The sequence below is a fragment of the Rhinatrema bivittatum genome, chromosome 5 (assembly GCF_901001135.1).
Source record: "Rhinatrema bivittatum chromosome 5, aRhiBiv1.1, whole genome shotgun sequence".
In the NCBI taxonomy this organism is placed as follows: Eukaryota; Metazoa; Chordata; class Amphibia; order Gymnophiona; family Rhinatrematidae; genus Rhinatrema; species Rhinatrema bivittatum.
Genome location: NC_042619.1, coordinates 273,956,441 through 273,981,268, shown reverse-complemented (window position 1 = coordinate 273,981,268; position 24,828 = coordinate 273,956,441).

Here is a 24,828-nt window from a genome sequence, read left to right as displayed (position 1 = left end):
TGAAAGTTAAGAACATATGAAATGCCATGCTGGGTCAAACCAATGGTTCAACAAGACCAGCATCTGGTCTCTGACAGTAATCTATTTGAGTAGCTTGGAAGTACCTGGCAAATCCCAATTTGAAAGTCTGTCATATTGTGCTCCCCATCAATTAAGAGGAGCCAAAGGCATTGCTAACTACCTAAAAGTGCTGAGGCATAGGCCTATAAGCCCCCCTCTTCTTGAGATTCTGATAATTTATTCATTTATGATCATCACCTTCCCCTCCCTGCACGAACAATCCTATAAAAACAGATAATTGGACATGACACAATAATCTCTATTCTACATTTCTATACAGCTGTCATCAGGTAGTCATCCTATATGACCTGTGACAGGGAAAAATCCCTGTTAGTTTGATCCAGACAGGGTTCAATGGCTCTCTCCACATGCACCTCTTACCAAATTCTGTACATGCAGAGACAGAAGAGCAGGAATCACCCCATAAACATTTTATACCATTGTTGCAAGGTGCTGGGCATGCATGTCAATGGGGTCTGTAGCCAGAAGGACATTCTAAGTAACAGAGAAATCCCCTGGCCAGTTTCAACCATCTAGTAAATCTATCACTAAAATTATTTGTCAATTATTAATCAATAACAATTCTTCTATATGGGAGTGAAGTCTGGAATCTATACAGGATACAAAAGAATCCCAGTGTTATGCCTGGCAGTCCGCGGGCTGCTCCCACAGACCACCTCACTCACCTTCTTGCCCAGGCCCTCCTTCCTGCCTCCTGACACTGTTACGCCCGTCGGTCACAGACGGCTGCGGTCACTAATGCTCACCTCTTTCTTTGCTGCATTAACACCATTGGGGAAAGTGGCGGTCTCCGCCAGCTACCGCCAACCTGTCTGGTATTCCCGGGATGGCGTGGGCACTGCCAACCAGCATCTTGTCTTCAGGATCACTTAGGTGTGCGCACACATGGGCACGTCTTAAGCACATCATGGCGGGAACCTCGGGGGCGTCCCCTCCAGATGACGTCTTCACTCCACGATACTTAAGTCGGCTGGCCCTGCCTATTGACGACTTGGCAATGAGTTCTCTCATTGCTGAATCTGCTTCGCTCACTATGGACTTCCCGTTCCAGTTCCTGCACATTTGGCGTGAGACGCTCTGGGTACCCACTTCTCGGGGGCCCTTCCTCGTCTCTGGCTATCCGCTCCTCGGAAGGCCTTCTGCCTTGGACTACTGCTTACTTCCATTCCCCGGGGCTTCTGCTGGAACATTCATTACTGTGAGTACCTTGACTCTACGGACCACTACTGTACCTCTCTAGTGTGGTATTCTCTCCAGTGTACCCCGCTCTGCGGGCCACTACCATACCACCTTGAGTAGGAGACTTCTTCGGTGTACCTTGCGCTGTGGACCTCTACTGTACCATCTCTAGTGGGAAACCCTTTCCAGTGTACTCCATGCTGTGGGCCACTACCATATCATTTCCAAGTGAGGAACCCCTTCGATGTACCCTGCGCTGCAGGCCACTACCAAATTATCGCTACAGAGGAACCTCATCGGTGTACCCCGCTCTGCGGACAATTGCCGGATCTCCTCTACCGAGGTATTCCCTCTGGGTATACCCCACCACACAGACTTTCTGACTTCTCCTGCGCTCATCGCTCCTCGGCAGTGCCTTTCTATCTCTCTAATAAAGACTCTATTCCACAGCTGTGTCTGACGTCCGCTGAGACATTGCCTCCCAACAATGAGGCTCCAGGGCTCCTCCCTGTGGGCGGTACCATCTCTCACCTCGGCCCAGGGCCCACATACCTACAAATCCTAGACCCATGCTCCACACGGAGGACCACCACTTCCTGACGAGGCAAGATGCTGCTGACCCCAGCTGACATGCTTTTCTGAGGTGTGCTGGTGAGCTGGATTTCCTCTAATTTAAAGGACCAAGGGCAGGAAAAGCCCCACAGTGCTGAAAGATGTTGTCACTCACTAAACTCTATAAAGGGCTCACTTGCTCCTTCTCTCATCACCTCAGTAACAGGTCCTAAAATTCCTGCAGTAGAGCGTGTTGTTTCTAGAGTGTTCAATCCAGCCTTGCTTCAGCCCCAGTCTTGTTTTCAGTGCCTTGACTTCAGTCCCAGCCTTGTCTTCAGTGTTCCTTGACTGCCTGTGCTTCCTCTTGCCTGAGCCTTCCTGCCTATCCATCCCTTCTTTCCCTTCAGATGGATACCCAGCTTGACCTGGCCTGATCTCAGATATGTTTGACCAAAGCCTGCCACTGACTACTGCCTGCACTGGAATCGCTTGACCGCAGCGTGCCACTGACCACTGCCTGCCAGCAGATGCCTGTCAGACTGCCTCTGACCATCACTCTGTCCTTAGACTCATTCAACCTCTGTCAACTCTGACTCAGTTATCAAGGATAACCACCTCTACCATCAGCAGAGACCCCCATCTAAGACTTTCCGGCCCCAGTACCCAAGGGCTCAATCTGAGGGGAATGAAGGTTGGTATAGGCAAAGCTCCAGCTGGGACTCTGCTTTGTCCAAGTATGCCTGCCAACTATGGGAACCTGCAGGGCTCCTCCCTGCAGGTTGCACTAATCCTTTTTCAGCCCAAAGGTCCACTAACACAACAGGTTGCTGAGGCCATGGATCCGGCAGACTTGACTTCCTTGCAGGCCATTCTGGGTCTCATTCACAAGCTGTATAATAAGGAACAAACCCTGGAGTTTCTGGCAGCACCCATGACTTGGCTATCTACCCACCTGAATGACTTGCTAATCATGTGGTGCCCCCTTCACCTGCACTGGTAACACCACCTACTCATCTCATACAAAAATTACCTGTTCCACCCCAGTATGCCATGGACCCCAAGTGATCTTGGGGATTCCTGAATCAGTGCCATATGCACTTTCACTTGCAAGCATTGTTATTCCCTAATGACCAAACAAAAACCACATATATACTATCACTTTTGGATGGTTCAGCCTTGGATTGGGCATCTTCCCTGTGGGAACAGAAAGATCCCCTTTAACTCAACCTACAACAGTTCACTGAACATTTCACAATAGTCTTTGAGGAGGCTGGCTGTGCAGCAGCCATGGCATCCAAACTGCTCTACCTCCATCAAGGTTCCAAAACCCTGACAGAGTATGCAATAGATTTAAAAGTATCGGCTGCTGAACACAATTGGTGAGAAGAAGCTTGATTACAATATTCCTTGAAGGCCTTTCATCTAAGATTAAAGACACATATCCCACTCAAGACCTCCCTACTTTCCTAGAAGAGCTCATAGCCCTTACTGGAAAAAGCAACTACGGTCTACAACAGGGAGCACTGCATTGGCACCTTGATTTCTCAAACCACTCTCACCCATGACTACTGCTCCCTTGCCCTCTCCTCTGCCTGAAGAGCCCATGCAATTGAGGCATTGTTGCTTGGCCCCAAAGGAGAGACTTCGCTGTAAGCAACAGGGCCTTTGCTTATACTGTGCTGGTCAGGGCCATCTGTTGGCCCAATCCCCTCTGAAATGGGGAACCTCAACTCCTAGGGTCCAGCGGGGAGATGACCCAAGGCCTCATCATGCCAGCTCCCCAACTACTGATTTCTGTGACCCTGAAGCTGGGTCCCACACACCTCACTATAAAGGCCGTCATGGATTCTGGTTCTGAAGGAAACTTCATCTTGAAGGATCTCATCGAGCATCTTTTAATTCCCACAGTTCAGATAACCTCATCACTATTAATCTCTTTAGTTTATGTAGACTCTCTTACAGGTCTTAGTTTGACCTCAGTACCCGTGACCTTCCTCACTGGCCTCTTAAATCTGGAGAAACTCAGCTTTCATGTGATTTCCAAGGCCATCCAGACCATTATCCTGGGTCTACCATGGCTCCAGCGGCATCAACCTCAATTCGACTGGGCCACTCTTCAACCCACCCAATGGGGCCCCATGTACAAGGATTCCTGTTTGGAACCAATAGAACCTCCTCATCCTATGACCATGGCGACTCTGCTTCCTGGTCTGCCTACACACTAGACAGATTATCAAGACGTCTTCTCAAAGAAAAAGGCTGAATAATACCACCACACCACCCCTATGATTGTGGCATTGACCGTATTTCTGAATCCAAGACTCTGCATGGAGATGTCTATGCTTTCTCACCTCCTGAGACTCAGGCCATGTCCGATTACATTCGGGATAAACTGGAATGCATATTTTTCCATCCCTCTTCTTCTCCAGCAGGCACTGGGTTCTTCTTTGTTGAAAAGAATGGTGCACTCAGGCCATGCATCAACTACTGTGACCTGAGCACATCACAAAGAAAGATCAGTATATATCGCTGCTAATAACAGAACTCTTCAACCGCCTACAAGTTACCAAAATATCTACAAAGCTGGATCTCAGGGGAGCCTATAACCTTATTCAAATCAAGGCTCGTGACAAGTAGAAGACTTCATTTAATACTCGTGATGGACATTACAAATATTTAGTCATGCCTTTTGGGCTTTGCAACGCCCCAGCGTTTTTCCAGAAAATGGTCAATGAGATCTTCTGTGATCTTCTCTACACCTGTGTGATAGTGTATTTAGACAACATCTTGATCTTTTCCCAAACATTGAGGGCCCACCACTGAGATGTCCACATTATCCTACAACAAATGCAGGAGATCAATCTCTACACCAAGTTGGGAAAATGTCTTTTTGATCAAGAGGAGCTTCCCTTCTTGGGGTACTTAGTTTCTTGTGGTGGATTCCGCATGGTCCCTGCCAAGGTAAAGGCCATGAAGGACTGGCCCCATCCCAAGGTGCTCTGAGCCATGCAAAGATTCTTGGCATTTGCTAATTATTAGAATATAAGAACATAAGAAATTGCCATGCTGGGTCAGACCAAGGGTCCATCAAGCCCAGCATCCTGTTTCAAACAGAGGCCAAACCAGGCCACAAGAACCTGGAAATTACCTAAACACTAAGAAGATCCCATGGTACTGATGCAATTAATAGCAGTGGCTATTCCCTAAGTAAACTTGATTAATAGCCGTTAATGGACTTTTCCTCCAAGAACATCAGTTTATCCCAAACTACATTTCTGAGCAGCACCCCTATGGTCCTTACCCACAACAGTGCCAATAACAAAGATTGGCTGCCTGAAGCATTAGTGGCATTTCAGAAGCTAAAAAGTGCCTTTACAGAAGAGTCTTGCCTGAGTCACCTGGATCCTGTTAAAATCTGCTGCTTGAGAAGCAATCTGATGCAAATCTTCTAGAGAGATAGCAATCTGTATGGATCTGATGCTTGATGGGAGGAGCAGTCAGATAGGAGGAGCAATCTGTAGAGAAAGCTCTGTGTAGCGGGCTCCTGGAGAGGGAGGAGTCAGCAATCTTGTAGTGTCTCAGATATCGTCTTGCTAAGGAGTAGCAATCTGTAATGAATCTGATATAGTTGTGGGTGTATCCTTGGGCTGATGGCAGATGACCACGCCCCTGGGAGAATACCCCAAGAGGGACCACCGGCTAGGCTTGAGTATGGAGACAGACACACATTAGTTCTTTTATTAAACAGGGTTTTGAAACCACCAGAGGTGGCAGTAGTGAGCTGATATGCCCGGCAGGGCTGTAGTCCCTCAGGTACTGGAACAGTGATCCAGGATGGCTGAGCTGTTGAGAAACTGTAGAAAGTGAATAGGCAAAGTAGGCAGAGTTCATAAACAGAACTAGATGACAAAACTCACATAAGGAAGCTCAGGAGCTGGAAAGGTTTAGGCCTGGTTCCAGGGAAAGCTCTGAGAGAGCAATGGTAATTCCCAAATGTTTGCAGCAGCGATAGCTTCCAGGCAGTAGAGAATCTTCAGAGTGTCCAGGAACATGGGCCCTCGAGGAGCGAGTACCAGTACCTATCTGTAATCTGAAAGTAAAGAGCGAGGCCCTGAGGAGCGGATACCTCTGGTAAGTCCAAGGAGGCAGAGTAGCTTGGGGGGAGTAGTCCGTAGGTAGCAAGACACATTTCCATACCCAACCCCTTGCTAACTCAGTTAAATAGCGAAATAGAGACCTTTAAATATTGGAAGTGGTTGACATCATCTCAGGGGGCGCCCCTGAGGTTCGTGCTCTTGCTGGTACTTCAATCAGAGTGCACGTGCCCGCCCTAGGTCTTCAGGCAACATGGCGGATCTGCAACGTCGAACCGGTCTGGGGACGCCGGAGGGAGACGGCATGGAGACGCCGCAGCAGCTAACTGTCCATCAGACTCGGAGGGAGTCGCCACAGAGGTAAAGAGGGCGGAGTGAGGACATTGAGCAGCAACGGTCGCAACAACACATTTGTGTTTTTTGCAATCCTCATACCCTACACATTGGAAAAATAGACACCTCTGTGCTGTAAGCGAGTCCCTGAACTATACACCATGGGGTTTGAGACACTTTTATGCTGTTTGCAATTCCTTGTACCGTATACCATGGTGTTTTTGCTGCTTGTATGTTTGCCATTCACTGCACTCTAAGCCTTGGGGGTTATAGATAACTGTTTGCTGTTGGCAAGTCCCAACACTGTGTTTTGGGGGGTTTAATGTCTTTATGCTGTTTGAGAATCTCCAAACTGTTTATAACTGTGTCTGATCTCCAACACCATAGCCAAACCTTTAGCAGACATTATTAACTGCTCCTTCTCTCAAGGACATGTCCCGAACCAACTCAAGTTAGCCATGCTCAAGCCGCTCCTCAAAAAACCCAACTTACCCACCTCAGACCCAGCAAACTTTAGACCCATAGCAAACCTCCCGTTGATTGCCAGAGTTATGGAGAAAGTTGTAAACAAACAACTTACAGAATATCTTGACGAAAACAACATCCTCACCTCAAACCAATTTGGCTTTCGTAAGTCTATGAATACCGAATCATTATTAACATCATTATCAGACACTATCATTTTCAACCTAGAAAAGGGCCAACCTTGCCTCCTCGCTCTCCTGGATCTTTCATCAGCGTTTGATACCGTTAACCACTCATGCCTCCTGCAACGCCTAATAGACATCGGCATTGCAGGAATAGCTTTTAACTGGTTCAAATCGTTTTTGGAGAACAGAACATACAAGGTCAAGATAAATAACAAAGAGTCCCACACCATCGAATCCAAAAGGGGGGTACCACAAGGATCATCCCTCTCCCCGACTCTTTTCAATATTTATCTACTCCCACTTTGTCAACTTCTCACTAACCTTAAGCTAAGACATTACCTATACGCGGATGATATTCAAATCCTCATCCCTATAGAAGATTCCATACACAAAGCCATATCATTCTGGAATAAATGTCTGTCAGCTATCAACAATCTACTCACCAGCCTCAACTTGGTTCTAAACAAAAACAAAACTGAAATCCTCATTATAACTCCTGAAAACTATACCCCTTCCTCACATTCTAACACTAATCAACATCCGGTCACCGCAGGGCTCTCCACCACGCAACAAGTTAGAGACCTGGGAGTCATCATAGACAACAGACTCAGTCTCAACAAATTTGTCAACAACACAACAAAAGAATGTTTCTTTAAACTTCAAACATTAAAGAAACTCAAACCTCTCCTCCTATACAGAGACTTCCACATGGTTTTACAAGCCATCATACTCCCAAAGCTGGATTACTGTAACTCTCTCCTCCTAGGCCTTCCAGCATGCACCATCAAACCACTTCAGATGGTCCTAAACGCCTCTGCAAGAATTCTATCAAATGCCAAAAAGAGAGATCATATCACCCCAATTCTCCACCATCTCCACTGGCTTCCAATTAAATACAGGATCCAGTTCAAGTCTTTAATGATGATACATAAGGCCTTACACAACATCGCACCTCTCAACCTAACATTCCAAATTCAATTACACACATCTGTGAAACCAACCAGAAGCGCCTATCAGAACAGACTAATCACACAACCTGCGAAATCCGTTCTGAGTAAACGTGCATTATCCACAGCGGGCCCTTCACTTTGGAACTCGCTCCCTCCAGACCTTCGTTTGGAACCATGCCACTCTACATTTAAAGGGAAACTTAAGACTTGGCTTTTCAAACAAGCTTTCCCCTAGAGCCAAGAACACGAAGAAAAGTCTTTTCAAGCCCACAACGAGTTATTCAGATCTATTTTTTTTTTCTTCCTTTGTTAATCAGAAATTTACACATGCTGACTTCAATGTAAAAACTTGTTTACTTAGTTTTTGTTCAATGTAAAACTTCTTTTATTCTGTTCTATGTAAACCGCTATTTGTAGCGATAGTTACTGTTCTTTGTGAACCGGGGGTGATATGTATATTATACAGGAACCTCCGGTATATAAATTATTTTAAATAAATAAATAAATAAATAAATATTGGAGGTCTTGCTACCACTCTGCCTTGCTATGCTCAGAAATAGAATTTCGTGGTATTGCTGCCACTCTGCCTTGCTGCCATTCCCTTAATGCTATATTTTGGTGGTCTTGATGCCACTTTGCCTACCAGCCATGCTCCAGATGCACCATTTTAGGGGTGTAATCATTTTGTCTACCTTCCTTGCCTTGATATACCACCATAGGGGTCATGCTGTTAATATGCCTAACTGTCATGCCTGTTATATACGTACTAACATGGGAATTGGGTGCCTCTGTGCTATTTTCTGTTTGGATTTTAGCCTAGTTTTCCCAGCCTGTTTCTTAGATTTTTGGTTATACTGAGATGGCTTGTCCCCAGAAGAAAATGTGAAAAATATATAATTGTCTCCTCCCATGCCAGCTCTTTTATGATTTTTGCTTTGTTCTACCCATCTAGAATCCCAGCTGAGGTCTCCCACCCTGTTTATTTGTTTTTGTTATAATGGGGTATTTTATCCCCAGAAAATAAATGTGAAAAAAGGAAAAAAAATACAAGATTCTTCTCTTATCCCAGCTCTTTTGTCATCTATCATTTTGTTCTACCCCTCTACAATCCCAGCTAAGTTCTCCCACCCTTTTTTCGTTGGCTATACTGGGGTGTTTTGTCCTTTGAAATAAATGTGAAAAAGAAAACATTACAAGTTTCTCTTCCTACCCACTTCTTTAATGGCTTTCCATCTTGCTGTCAAAGCTTTTGTGCTATTTGCAATTCCCTACATCATGCACCTTGGTAGTTTAGAAACCTTTGTACTGTTTGTGATTCATTATACTCCATGTCTTGTGGATTTGGACACCTCTGTCTGTTTGTGATTCCTTACACTGTATGACAAGGAGATTTTAACACCATTATGCTGTATGCAATTACTCATACTATACACCATGGGAGTTATCAACAACTATACTTTTTGTAATTCCCCACACTGTATGCCTTGGGGGTTATGATGTCATTATGCCATTAGCAATTCTCTGTACCATATGCCATGGGAGTTTTAATTCATTTATACTGTTTACAATTCCCTGCACTGTACCTCATGGGGATTTTTGACACCTCTGTGCTGTTTGTGATTCCACACACTGTATGCCTTGTGAGTTTTGACACCTTTGTACTGTCTATGATTTACCAAACACAATGCCTTGGTGGTTTTGACAACGCTGAGCTGTTTATGATTCTCCCATTGAGCACCTTTAGGGTATAGACACCACTGCGGTGTTTATGATTTTCCGCACTCCATACCTTGGTGGTTTAGATACCTCTGTGCTATTTGTGATTCCCTAAGCCCTATTGATTTTGATACCTTTGTGCTGTTTACATGCTAAGCCTTGATGGTTTTGAATGCTTTATACTATTTGCAATTCCCTGGACAGTATGTCTTCTTGGTTTTGATGCATTTGTGCTGTTTGTGATTCCCCACACTCAACACCTTGGGTGTCTTGCTACTACTCTGCGTTGCAGCCATGTCCTTGATTTTACACCTTGGGGGTCTTGCTGTGTACCTGCTTTTCTGGTGATGTACCACCTTGGGGTTTTACTGACATTTTCCTGATGAACCATCATGAAGGTTTTGCTGCCATTCAGTCTGGCTACCAAATCCCAGACTCTCAGCCTTGCTGAATCATTTATTTATTTAAAAATGTATATTCTGCCTATCTACAATTTAGGAAGAGTAAAATCAACATACATAATATATCAGTAAAACATTAAAATCAATGCAACTGAATGGTAAAACATAAATTGATTCAACATGACAATAAATCATTAAAATAAAATATAAAAACAAAGAGAAAAAAATATTTTATTATACAACCCAGTAACTGCAAATTTAATTCATAAGGAACCAATAGGAAAAAGACTGAAGATATAGCATCTGTTAGAATGCCTGTTGAAAAACAATATGCTTTTAGATTTTTATGAAATTTAACTAAAGCATGCTCATTCTTAATGGCTCTGGCAGTGAGTTCCAAAGACAAAGATCTGCAATCAAAAACATTCTCTCTCTAGATTCATCAAGTCAGATTTCTTTAATAGACAGCACTTTAGGGTTTTTTTTCTGACCCTCAACCTTGATGCTATATTCCCTCATGCTACACCTTGGGGGTCATTCTGCCACTCAGCCCATCATACCCAGACTTTACATCTTGGGGGTCTTGCTGCCACTCCACCTGTCTGCCATACCCCAGAATATTCACCTTTGGGTGTTCTTGGTACTCCAGGTGGCTGCTTTGCACCGTTCATGGTGGCTTTGAGTCTTCATGCACTCTTAATGCTGCTTTGACCCTCTATTAGTGCCTGGGTTGTATTTCTGCCACATTTGCTGAATTGTTTCCCCTTCATGTTGCCTTAGGATGCTCATGCCTCTCTTGTGCTGCCTTTGGGGATTCATGCCACTGTTGTGTCCCTCTTTTGTAGCTTTGGGATATTCTTGACATCTTGCTGTTCCTTTGAATTTGCCTTAGAGAAATCTTACCACTGCTGGTACTCTTTAGCCCCTTTATGGTGCCTTAGACTATTCTTGCCACTTTTGGTGACACTTTACTGCTGTCTTTATGCCTTGGAGTCCTCTTTCCCCTTCTTATATTGTCTACCTAGAAGTTTCATTAGAATTGATTAGAAAATCCTAATATTGAAGCTCAAAATAGGCGTTGTTGCTTCCCCCATTGCCTTTGAAGAGAAACAAAAAAACAATGAAACTATTTTTTTCATTTGGAACTAATAAAACAAATGGATGTGACCTACAAAATGATGAAACAAACAGAAATAAAAATGTTGCCTCCACACTTCCCTGATTATTATATTCCCAGTTTTGTGTTTTATTCCTTTCTGAATAATTCCTAACATTCCATTTGCTTTATTGGCAGCCACCGTAATCTGAGCTCAAGATTTCAACATATTTTCAACAATAATAAAAGTGGTACAAAGTTTGTGGATAAAATGCACCAGCAGATTTGCAGCCATGCTGGCAGTTTGCAAATTGTCCCCAAAGTGAAGAGGCATGGAGAGAGCTAAAGACAAGTCTAACCCAACTTACAGTAGTAGGTCTGCTCTGGACATCTGCTTTTGAAATCTCCTGGGGAGTGTCCAGCAACTGTTTCCCAAAAAAATGTGTCTGTTTTAAACCTTATTATTTCCTCACTTGAGTTATGACCAAATCTCAGATTTCGTTTCTAACTCTATCTGGATGTTATTGCTTAAGATTAAATATTGCATGTTGCAAATACAGTTAAGCACAGTGCATTCTCATTGATGGTCAATAACATGTTTAAGTTGACCAGAGTTCAGCCAATCTGATATTACAGCCACAATGACAGAATTAAATAAACAGCAGGAATGTCCACTGCAAAAGCATAAGAGCTAAAAAAAACAAAAAAAAAACCCTCACTTCCATAGGATAAGTTATATCAGTACTTTGACAGCAATATGTGGCACCCAGCTAGCTTATAAACTACATCATTCCCATATGGGAGACGGCAGGCAATTACGCAGAATAAATTGTGACCATAATGGTAAAGAACATTTTATTACTGCCTGAAGGGTTTTGAAGTTCTCCCTATGAAACTGTCTCATAAATAATGTAATGCTACTGATTTACTTTGGTGGAGAATTTTAAAAAAGAAGGATTCTCAAAAGGCTGTTTCTTCAAAAGTTCCTTCAATTAATTTCAACTTAAGGGCCTCATTTGCTAAGTATTTTCCCCATAGACACAGAATAGGAGAAAAGCCTTAGTAAATCAGGCCCCAAGTTTGAAGCAAATTGAGCTAGATCAAATTTCAATATCAATTAGGGCTACAGATCTATTGCATTTTAAATACTGGACCATATTCAAATACCACACTAAAAATGCTTATAATCTGTCTGAAGCTTGCTTCTTCCTAAAAGCACTTGAACATGCTAATAAGGCATGAGCCTATGAATATTAACACAGAAAGAAGATCTAAATTAGGTTTAACTAACCAACAAAAAGCATTCAGATCTCTTCAGTTATGTTTTAAGGAGCTTACAACAGAGATTAAACATGATCAAATGTCTTTATAATTGGATGGCGCTAGCATCTTTATTAAGCATGGCCACATGAATCAGCCTAGTTAAATGAGCAGTTTCACACATAAAAGGTAATTTTTATACAGTCTGCCTAAGCTAAAGTCTGTGGGTGCTTTTTACCTACATTCATAATTTTCAAAGTGGATTTATACACATAAATCCTTATGGAAAATTCACGGTAGTGCATGAAGCCCCCATACGCATACACACAAAGTAACACCTGTTCTCAAGCAGGTTTCCCTTTGTGCATTTGATGTGCATGCATACTTTTGAAAATGGGAAGTATGTATGTAAATCTTGATTGCACCCCCAACTCTATCTACCCTCTTCTGGAATGCCTGTTTCTCATGTATATAAAAATGCACATGACATTATTATTATTTATTATATATTATTTTTTTTTTATATACAGACATTCGATCTGAGATATCACATTGGTTTACATTCAGGTACCGTAGGTATTTCCCTATCCCCAGTGGGCGAACAATCTGAGGGCGGATTTTAAATGCCCTGCGCGTGTAAATCCAGCTGGATTTACGCGCGCAGGGCCCTCGCGCGCCGGCGCACCTATTTTGCATAGGCCGCCGGCACGCGCAGAGCCCCGGGACGCGCGTAAGTCCCGGGGCTTCGTAAAAGGGGCGGGGAGGGGGCGTGTTGGGGGTGTTCCCAAAACGACGCGGCATTTCAGGGGCAGGCCCGGGGGCGTGGCGCCGGCCCGGGGGCATGGTCGAGGCCTCCGGACCAGCCCCGGGTCGGGTGATGGCGCGCCAGCAGCCTGCTGGCGCACGCAGATTTACGTCTGCTTTTAGCAGGCGTAAATCTGCCAACAAAGGTAAGGGGGGGGTTTAGATAGGGCCGGGGGGGGGGGGGGGGTTAGGTAGGGGAAGGGAGGGGAAGGTGGGGGGAGGGCGAAGGAAAGTTCCCTCTGAGGCTGCTCCAAAATTGGAGCAGCCTCGGAGGGAATAGGCAGCGTGCGCTGGACTCGGCGCGCGCAGGTTGCACAAATGTGCACCCCCTTGCGTGCGCCAACCCCGGATTTTATAAGATACGCGCGGCTACGCACGTATCTTATAAAATGCAGCGTACTTTTGTTCGCGCCTGGTGCGCGAACAACGTACGCGATTGCGCAAATTTTTAAAATCTACCCCTAAGTTTGTACCTGAGGCAATGGAAGGTACTTTTACGCACATGCCCGCCTGGGATATTTTCAAAGAGACACTCATGTGCATAAAACTGGGTTTTATACACATAAATGCCTTTGAAAACTACAAGCATCAGACATGCTGAGTCACTTAGTGGAACATTTTCAGCACTGCACCTACCTACAGAGTAACACTCATCGCTTTTAAGTGTGCACAAAATAACTAGATTCTGAAACACAATTTTGTGTTCAAACATCTAGAGTACTCCTGAGGATAAATATAGGCGAGTCGCTTTACCCATTGTGAAACAATGGTGTGAACTTTTGAAAATTAAAGTTACAGGTGAAAAATTCATAACACACCCTGGAATGTTTCTTCAATGAACATAAATTAATGAACTTTAGTGCAATGCTAATTTTCAAAGGAAAAGAATGCATGCGATTTCCCTTGGAAAACTGACTGCAAAGTACAAGAGCTAGCGTGCCCATGCACATGGCAAATAACATAGGCTATTGAACATTGTTCAAAATGTCATTAATTTAAGTAGCATTCCAGGGTGTGTTATGAATCTTTCACCTGTAAGCCATTTTATCCAGGTAAATCCCTTTGAAAATTGTCCTCCCACACATATGTCTCAACTGACGTGAAGCGTACTGGATTTTTATGTTACGCACACAGGCGCCACAGGGTTTGAACGAGGCACTTGACTGGGGATCATTGTAATAATCTGAGTGTGGCGATGTTATAAGCAGTGTGATCTGGGATTGGATGCAATGATCGGAACGCAGTGACATCACAGCAGCGTACTCTGGGATTGGATGCACAGCTATCCTTGCACCAAGATTTAAAACTGACCGGTTGTGTTCAGCGTTTACTAAACAGCAGAGTCATTTGACTCGAATTGAAGATGGTGAACCGACTCATATGGAATTAAGATCTGAATGATTATTACATACCGACAAAATTTACAAGGAGAAACCCCCTGAAGAAAGGTCCAATCGTGGACCTGAAACGCGGCTGCGTTGGGTCATCCTTTTTGATATCAGATAAGTCGGGACGCTCGTATAGTTTTATAATTGTTGATTTACAAGTATGCTGTTTTTGAGAAAAGCTATATACAATTTTAAAAAAAAAGATTTTTTCACCATTGGTGTGTCACACATAAAAGAAAAATTGGATGGAGGAGGTCCGCTCATGATTATAACATGGTAAGATCACCCGGTTGGGGTTCATGATACTAATATATGAATTGTTCCTCTTTCCATAACAAACCTTTTTTGTGTTCTGATAAGAGAATTGATACAGATAACTTTTGGCAACACTACACGCATCACCCATATTGGGGTACACAACTGTTTATATTGTGCAAGAAAGTTTCTAAGAGGTGATTTGCTGGTTTATTTGTTGTTCAACTGAATTTTGAACATTGTTTGCTAAATATCCACAGGTCTGGATTTTCAGCCATCATGTCTCTAGGCAAGGGGTGAGGTAAGGGCCCCCTCTGAACTTAGGGTACAGTGGAGAAGAAGCTTCAGCTAAGCAGAGTGGGGGGAGGGGGCAGGGGGGTCTCCTTCAGCACTTCTGCAGCCTCACTTACAGTGGGAGATCAATGTCTTCACCCCCCTGCTCTGAGGTCAGTGCCCTTAGGCATATGCTACTTTGCCTAATTAGAAATTCATGCCTGAAGAATAACCACCTACCATATCTGACTACAGAGCATTAAAGCTATGAATGGGCCCAGAAAGGGACATCCATAGTCAAAATGGAGATAGGGTTCACAGCTCACCCAAGTCAACCCTCAGAGGCTGATCCAGTCCTGGTTTTGTCCTATTGCATGTCAAAATATGCAATTTTACATTTCTGAGGGAAAGCAGCGCTACAATTCCATGAATGCAATGGGGCAAAGCCAGTACCGGATCAGCCCTTGCAGTCTGACCTGGGTGAGATAGCAAACCTAATTTGGAGTAGATGAGTTGCCTAGAGACTAGAGCAGCAGGCTCAGAATGAAGGAAGCCAAGATTCAAATCCCGCTTCACATGTCCTTTGAGCAAGTCACTTCACCACTTCATTACCTCACATGTAAATTTCATGCAGACATTTTGATTTTCCATGCATATATTTTATATCAGGACTAATATGCAAATAAACCTGGAAGAAAACTTACACATAGATATTTCTTACAAACGTCTCACCGAGTACTTATTTTTTTTAGATAACCCTGCCTATGAAGGCCTTTTTCATGCATTTTAGTGCTGTGGACATAGTTTATGAGCTTTCTTCATGAATATGCACTGCAACAGCTCATTAACTTTAAGAGGTATGCTTCTGTTGGACATTTCAATGAAATTGCCTGTTTCCTTTCCTTTCTTTTAGGAAATAAAATTTAAGAAGTGAATGAAATGTAATTTGCTTTCTTTTCACTTCATTTTCAAAAACATCCCTGGCCCCTCTCCACCATCTCCCCAACCCATTCTCCAGTATCTTATCCTAGCCATTGGCTCCAAATGGGGCAGGAACGATCCTTAGATGCTCCTGTTCCACCACTGCTATTTTTAAAAATGTCATCAGCTTTGGGTCACCGTCACCATTTTGAAAAATAGCAGAGTTGGGGTAAGATCAACTGGGATTACTCCTGCCCCATTTGGTACCAATGAATGGGATAAGACACTGAAGGGAGGAGGCTGGAGAGGGGGTGAGGAAGAGGCAGGCAGGGGGCACGGGATTTTAAAAAATATTTTTGTTGGAGGGGGAAGGGAGCAGAACTTTGGACCTAACACCATTTTTTTAAATTTTGCTTTATTTAGTGTTTCTTTCTTTCCTTTTCATTTTGTTTCTTTCACTTTAAAGAAACAAAATACAACTAACAAAAATTGAAACATAAAACAAAACAAGAAATACAAAATGAAAAAATATTAATTTTCAATGAAATTTTACAAAAGTAAACTTCTGCATATGTTTACTATGTGCAAAGCTAAATTTTTCGCAGTCCACTTCTTGCATAAAAAGGGAAAATTATGTGCCTAAGCCTAACTTATGTGCACAAGTTGCCATTCTTACATGTGAAGTGGACTTTGCAAATTGTGATGTATATCTTAGATTATTGAACTCTGGGGCAGGAAATGCCTACTGTGCCTGATTGCAACTTGTCTTGAGCTCGGATTTGGAAAGGCCAGCAATTAAATCCAAATTTCAAATCCTGTTAACGCAGTACTGAAAGCTTATCAGGTCTAAATTAATGCACAAATTCTGCAGTGCTTGACAATGTTCCATATTTTAAAGAGGAAGAATACATTGTTAAAGATTTACTTCTTGCAGGGCCCTTTATTTTTGCAATATGTTCTTTTTTATGGGATTATTTTAATTCTTCCTAAACTATTATTAATTTCAGAAGCAGCCAACAAAAAGAAAATAATTTAAGAGAACATTAGTCTCAAATGGATTTCAACCTCATTTTAAGAGAGAAATTCTTTTTTTTAATAACATGCAATTTTTACATTTTAGTTTAGTAAATAATACTGTTTCACTAATCTGGTCCTTTGTTTGGGATTATGAAACAGAGGTTTTATATTTTAATATTATAGCACTCCTAGAAGCAGGTTTTATAGATAATCTTTTAAAGCTTCCATGGTAATTGAAAGTTGTATTATTTAGAGTCTCAAAAGTTATACTTAATGTAACTTTCTAATACTTTTATAATATAATATTTCTATAAAGAAAGGAAAGAGCTCTAGCAATAGATTTTTAGGTCAAAACTTAAGAGTAGCACGTCTTGTTCATTACATGCATTTTATGATGTTTTAAAAGCATATGCAGAGAAGTGTTTATTACCTAGGCTATGCAAATCTAAAACATTCAAAATTAAGGTCCATATTCAGCGTTTGTCCATGTAAGTTTGCAATTTAGCTGGACAAATGATGGGAAGGAATTACAAATCCCATTGGTCTGACCATGCCAACGCAGCTGGTTAACTTGTTAACCAACTAAAACACATATTTTTATATGTCAAGAGTGGTCCAGGGGCATTCTGGGGTGGTGTACCATTATCTAGAAAAGGGACAGATTCATTAAGATTTTTCTCTCATTTTGTGTTTATGGGAAAAGCCGTTAGCGAATCAGGTCCTAAATTAGCTGGATAAACCCAATTTTCAGCATTGTCCGGCTTAGGCCTAGGTTCATCAAATTGCGGTAAATATAGTGGAAATAGCAGCAGCTCTAAAAAATGGGCATGGTTAGGATAATTTCCTATGTGTCGCATTGCCTAGGAAATTATCGCGTTGCGTGCTGTGTCAACACATCACAACAGCACGTCATGCGTCGTTTTACCTGGCACGCATTGATTTGTGCATGGCACGGTATTTTTCTAGTTATATCGTTTTTCTGCAGCTGCCTCTTTGAGGGTGTTTCAGGCATTGAAGAGAGCAGAGGAGAGTTGATGAGTAGATTAGTGGAAGCAGATGCTTATAGATTTTGATTTCCTGAGTATGTTGTCTTGTCTTCTGTTCTCATCTGTTTCCCTTTAGCTTGGTCTTTCCTCTTCTTTGTGTGAGTTTTTGTCAGTTTGTCCTGTTTGTCTGTCTTTGCTTCTGTCAGGAGGAGGAGTGGTGAGGAATGGTGGTAAGGTGGAGGAGTGATCAGGAGGAGTGGTGAGGTGTGCTGGTGAGAAGAGGTGTGCTGGTGAGGTGGAGGAGGAGTGGTGAGTCACGTGGAGAGGAGGGGGGAGGAGGAAGGAAAGTAAGAGGGTGGCAGGAGTGCTAGGGGAAGGAAAAGGAGTAGGTGTAGGAGTAGGCACAGGAGTATAGATAGAGAAGGAGAAGGGTTAGGAGGAGGCAGGAGGGAGAAAGGGATAGGCAGTTGAGTCCTGTGGGAGGAAGATGACAGGCTAGGAATAGACAGAGAGGACAGAGGGGAGAGGAGCTGGTAGGGCAGATGCAGGAGGGGGGAGGAAAGGAGGGGAGAGAGGACTGGAAGCGAGAGTCAGGAAAAGGAGGACACCTCGCTGGAAGTGGCATCTCTTTCAGGCAGCCAGGCAGCAGAGTGCTTTTGTCTGAGGGCATTGAAGTTCAGCCTAGAGGACATCAAATGATCATCACTGGTAGACCTCCACAGACTAGCTGCTTCCCCTGTACTGGTTTGGCATGTGGATTTCTATAATACTTGTTTGCTAAGGATGATAGTTAGCAAATAAGTATTAGACAGATCCACATGCCAGGCCAGTACAGGGAAGGCAGCCAGTCTGTGGAGGTCTGCCTGCATCTAAGTAACAGCAGGCCTCCTAGCTGTCTGCTCTGGGGCTGTGGGGTTTGTCTAACCTACACAAATCTATCACTCTTCCAGTGTTGTCACATAGCTGCTGCACAGTGTTAGAGCAGCCAACAAGTAGACAGAGGTACATAATGCACAGGTTGTGCAGAGGACAAGTGAAGCAGGGAAAATCAGCTGCTAAATATGTCCCCTAAAATCAACTGCATAAATGTGCCACCACTTCTATGTATGCACACAATACATAGCAAGCTACAGATGGCAGCATCTTTGTAGGTGTAACCTGCTAAAGTCCAAGATCTGTTCTATAGAGAGGAGGGTAAGTAGGCCACAGTCTCGAAAAAGGGAACCTCTAATAGGAAGCTCTTGGAACCATGCATACCCCCAAATAACAGGACAATTAGGTCCACTCCAAGTACTAGGTGGGTTTGGGGGTGGAAGGGGTAAACTACAGGCAGATATCAACTCATCCAGAAATGTGACACACTATATCTGAGGTATGACGCTGTCAAGTTCACATCTCCCCCTCTCAACACAAGGAATAAACAGTGTGAGCTGTAGGTGGAATGGTCTTTGAGTAAGTGAGAGGCCATTTTCTTTCCATATGATTCAATTGTATTTCTGAGGCACCCATTGTAAACAGTGGAAGCACAGGATCATTTGTGCCGAATGACAGTCTGTGCAAAATGAATGCACACACACTGCCTGCTCTGGGGTATGCATAGGTGTGGTAATGGAGAGAACAATGAGGCAAACATCACGCCCAGACAGTTGTAGACCAAGGTTAACATGGCATATCACTCATCCAGACTCACACAGTCACACATATATGTTGGTCCTTTTTTGGGGTAGACTACCTCCAGATGTTTGTGCACCTACACATGGCCAATGAGTATGTTCCTGGCATATCCATAATCTTACATCATTGATGTCTCTGGCTGCTTATTCCCTAAGTGATAATGAGGGAGTCACAGTCCAAAGTATGCACAGAAGATTAGATATTAGGGATGTGAATCGTTTTTTGATTTTAAAAAATCATCCGATATATTTTAAATCGTCAAAAATCGGTACAGTGCGCGATACAATAGAAATTTTCATGATTTGGGGGGGGGGGCGGGAAAACCGGCACACCAAAACAACCCCTAAACCCACCCCGACCCTATAAAACTAATCCCTTACCTTCCCCCACCCCCCTGAACCCCCCCAAAACTTTTTACGAGTACCTGGTGATCCAGTGGGGGCACAGGGACCGATCTCCCGCTCTCGGGCCATCGGCGCCATTTTGGCTGCCACTCAAAAATGGCGCCGATGCCCCAATTAAAAAAAAACCCACCCGACCCTTTAAAGATGACCCCTTAGCTTCTCCCACCCTCCCGATCCCCATGGTAGGAGCACTGGCTGGCCGGCGCCAGATGGTCACCGCCATCCAGTGCTCCTACCATGTGACAGGGGCCGGCCAATGGCACGGATACCCTGTCACATGATAAGGGTAAAGGGCCATCGGCGCCATCTTTATGAGTGGCAGCCGACGGCCCGAGAACGGGAGATCGCTCCCGGGATCACCACTAGACCACCAGGTAATTTTAAAATGTTTTGGGGGGATCGGGAGGGTGGGAGAAGCTAAGGGGTCATCTTTATAGGGTCGGGTGGGTTTTTTTTTAATCGGGCCATCGGCGCCATTTTTGAGTGGCAGTCAAAATGGCGCTGATGGCCCGAGAGCGGGAGATCAGTCCCCGCGCCCCCACTGGACCACCAGGTACTCGTAAAAACTTTTGGGGGGGTTCGGGGGAGGATGGTAAGGGGTCAATTTTAAAGGGTCGGGCCTCACTAAAAATAAATTAACGATGTGAATCGGAACCGATTCCGATTCACATCTCCAGCGATCAGATTTTTTTCTCCCTCCAGCCGAACCCGATCGTTAAGATGATCGGGCACACGATTCACATCTCTATTAGATATACCTGCCAGCATGACAGACATCTATGAGAAGAAAATAAGATAATCATTTTGTTAGAGGTACTGAAATGGGCCCCTCAAGCCCTCAGAGGCAGGAAATGCTTGTCTTGAAAGAGATCAACACAGAAAGTACATAAGCTATCATGCAAACCACATGACACCTTTGGGAGCAGTTGCCCCATACATTCAGCACAGTGACAGGTTTCCAAATGAGGCATGTTGTAGGCTCTGAGGTCATCAGCTGACAACATCTTCTCTAGCCTTTATACTACACACAGAGCTGATAATTAAGAGTATATCAGCACCCCTGCCCTGCTCATCACTAACTGTAAAAGTGACCCATGAGGCACAGCCTATAGGACAGCAACTCTTCCAGCTTGGCCACAAGTCCTGCCAGCCATATGGATCAACAAGGGCCTACAATCATAAAACCCCTGAAAGATGGTGACTGACCTTGGCAACGAACCATTCTACAAGCTGTTCACCCCAGGAGTCCTCAGCCTATGTGCTTTAAGGGTGACCACAGATAGCATAAGGACTGTAACTGATTCTAGCTATTGCAACAAGCAAACTCATATTTTCTAAGTACATACATACATACAGCAGCACCATATGACTAGCCCTGAGCTAGACCAGCCAAGGGCCTTGCAGCACCGTGACATCTCCATATATGACTAAGGCTACCTGTAATGGGCCAGGCAAGGCAAATAGCTTCTAACACACCTTAGCGTTGAGTTCAATAACATGAACCTTTTCTTAGGAGACATGTGGGTACTCAGAGTCATTAGAAACTATACTGTGATATTGACTTTTCTGAGGTGATTTGCAAATGCAAGTGAAGGCATGACACCATCTGATTTCCAATCCTGCCTTCACACAATCTGACCCACATACTTGTGTCGCCTCCACGAGAAGCTAACTTTAACCAACATGACATCCCAATGGCCAAGGCCCTCACCGTCTGGACATGATAGTTGACATTTTGCCTTGTTAAGTGTAGCAGGGTGCATCTGTATATGGGTACATGCAACCACAAAGAGGTATGCTAGCTTGGAATGACCTGTGAGCATTGTGGAAATGCCACAATGTTGCACAGGCGCTTTACTAAAGGCTGTAAGTGAAGGCCTGCTAGGTGAGCACTCTGATGTCAGCAGTGGCTCTGAACCAGCTGAGGCAGTGTCTTTGCAGGCCCATGTTATACAAAGCATCCCAAATACAGGTACATAACTCCACATGCACACGGTTGTCAGCTATGGGATGAGGCTGTAAAATGGGAACTCTGTGATTGATACCTTAAACTGTCTACCTGTAACTTTAGGCTGTGCCTTTAAGCTTCAGAGCAACTTGCTATTTATAGAATTTCTAGAGCTGTTGCTCTCCACGTTCAAGGCCCAGCTGGAGTCCCATCACACCTATGGCACTTTCTCTCCCACATGAGAGGGCTAGGACAGGGTCTAGGGGGAGGCCTGCCAAGCAAAATGCCACAAGCTAGGCCAAGCTATGTACATTGTGTTGGCAATCCTACACAAACTCTCTGGTGACACATGCCTCTTTTAGACTCACTATCAGTCAGAAAACATTAGACCAGCCACATGTATTTTGTGTTATCTTTATTTTGACTACAATTTTTCAAGTACAGTCTACTGCTCCATTGACAAGACAAAGGCATGTAGGCATGCATGTTTTCTGTTACACACTGACCCAGACAGAGGAAAAGTGAGTGAAAGAAAGATGACAGAGAGGAGAGCAGCTGCAAATAATCTACTGGCCTCCCTTCCATGGAAAAGGAAGGGGTAGTTGAGGCCTAACAGCAAATTAGCATTCTATGACGCTTTGCCGAAGCTGTCTGCTGCTCAGCATGGTGTCCTCGGCTTGTGCGGATGCACATAGGGGATCCAGGGATAGATCCGGAAGTATCTACATTGGTATCCCATGGTGCAGAGTGAGATTATGGAATACACAGCAGAGCAGCTCTATATCATACATTAAAGCTCAACCCTTTTTCTCCAAACAGCAAAATCTACTTTTGAGATCTCCGAAGGTGCATTCTATGACACAGAGGGTGGAACATAAGGCTTCGTTGTACCTCATTTCTGCTGGTGTGTTAGAAATAGCAATGGGGGTGAGAAGCCAGGTCCTGTAACATTTAGGGATGTGCAGCAGGGATGGATTTGTCCCATTCGGGATTCGGATTTGTAGGGGTCCAAATCCGTTGCATCCGTTCTCGGGGGGCCCCCAATCCATTCATATGTTAAAAATAAATTTGTTCCCCCCAAAAAACTCCATCCCAACCCTTTAAAGTTATTTATCTACAACCCCCCCACCCTCCTGACCCCCCCCCCCCAAAGACTTGCCAAAAGTACCTGGTGGTCCAGCAGGGTTCCTGGAATGATCTCCTACACTCGGGCTTGCGGCTGCCGGTATTCAAAATGGCGCCGATAGCCCCTGTGACATAGTAAGGGCAAAGGCTATCGGCGCCATTTTGAATACCGGCAGCCGCAGCCCGAGTGCAGGAGATCATTCCAGGAATCCTGCTGGACTACCAGGTACTTTTAACAAGTTGGGGGGGGGTCAGGAGGGTGGGGGCCTATTCGTTGGTGATCCATTGTATTCGTGGGGGTTCGCCATACGTTTTGGAACCCTCACGAATACAACGAATATGGCATATATGTTGCGAATTCACAATATGTCGAAAACGAATGCATACCCCTAGCAACCATATCCTGAACCTTCTGTAGCAAAGACAGAATGGGAGCATCATTCACACCATAGTCACTTTGAGATCTGGCTGCCAAATGACAGCATACTGTAAGACAGTAGAAGCTAGCCTCTAGCTTAGCCTGAGCCTTAAAAACCTATTTCCCTACCCTAAGTGCATGCCACCTTTTTCTGGAACACTATATGACCATATAGTATTAGCTGAATCTAGGTCTGATCTTCATGACTAATAAATTGCATCTTGGGATTCCACCAAATGTTTGCAGCCCTTCACAAATGAGCTAAGGCTTCTCGTTCATAGCAGTCATCAAACCCTAAAGCAGTTCATCAGAGCTGCCACACCTGTCCTAGCAGAAAAACTTCTACCTCGTGGTCTGAATAAACAAATCCTTGGTTGCTCTGCTGCATGTCCTCCAGAGATACAAATTTGTCAGCACTAACACAGGAAATATGCTAGGCCCCAAAATGCACAGGCCGCTGCTTCTGATGGGCAAGACAAACTGTGCCTGACATCCTGGCTGACCCATCGTTAATAGGCCACACCTGATCTGCGAGTACAAGCAGCATGGACACTTAAAGTTTGTGATTAACCTGTGAGATATCAACTGTTCTAAATGGAAGATTGGAAAAGGCCACTTTTTACAGTGAACTCATAGAAAGTGTGTATTATGGCAAGTGCATTGTTTGGCCTCACAAGATTAGCAGGCCTCTGGAGCACGCAATGGCATGCAGACCTAAATTCACAAGCCACTTGTCATGTCAGCAATGCAGTTACATCCCTCAGTGTCCGTCCCCCCATGTCCATGCTGTTAGCCACAAACACATAGTCAAAGTGTTATGACCTGTGCCAGACAGTGGGAAAAGGTGGTTGGGGACATTCCACCCATGACCCCCTACTGTCATTTGGAAGGAGCCATGAAATATAGGATAGCCAATAGTTTGATGAGGATCAGCACAGCGTGGGACATTTCCGTGACTGGATCCAGATCCCCTCTGATTTCTTCACATAATTCTAGGATAGCCTGAGAGCTGAGGTGATGCCTGCTAACCACATAATCCTCTGACATGTCCAGCAATGAGGCTCGTGGAGGAAAGATGCACTCCCTGCATCTCCTCCGCAGTGGCCGCCTGCTTGTCAGGTGCTGCCGTGGGTCACGACCCTCTCCCTGCAGGGCCAGTGGCTCAGGCTCTGGTGCAGAAACTTCCCTAGGAGTGGTTGGAAATTTCCTTGCCTAATCTTGTGGTTGTTGTTCCTCTTGTTGTTGTCTGCAGCGAATCTCCTGAAGCATCCAGAATCCCCCAACAAGTAAACTAACCACAAAG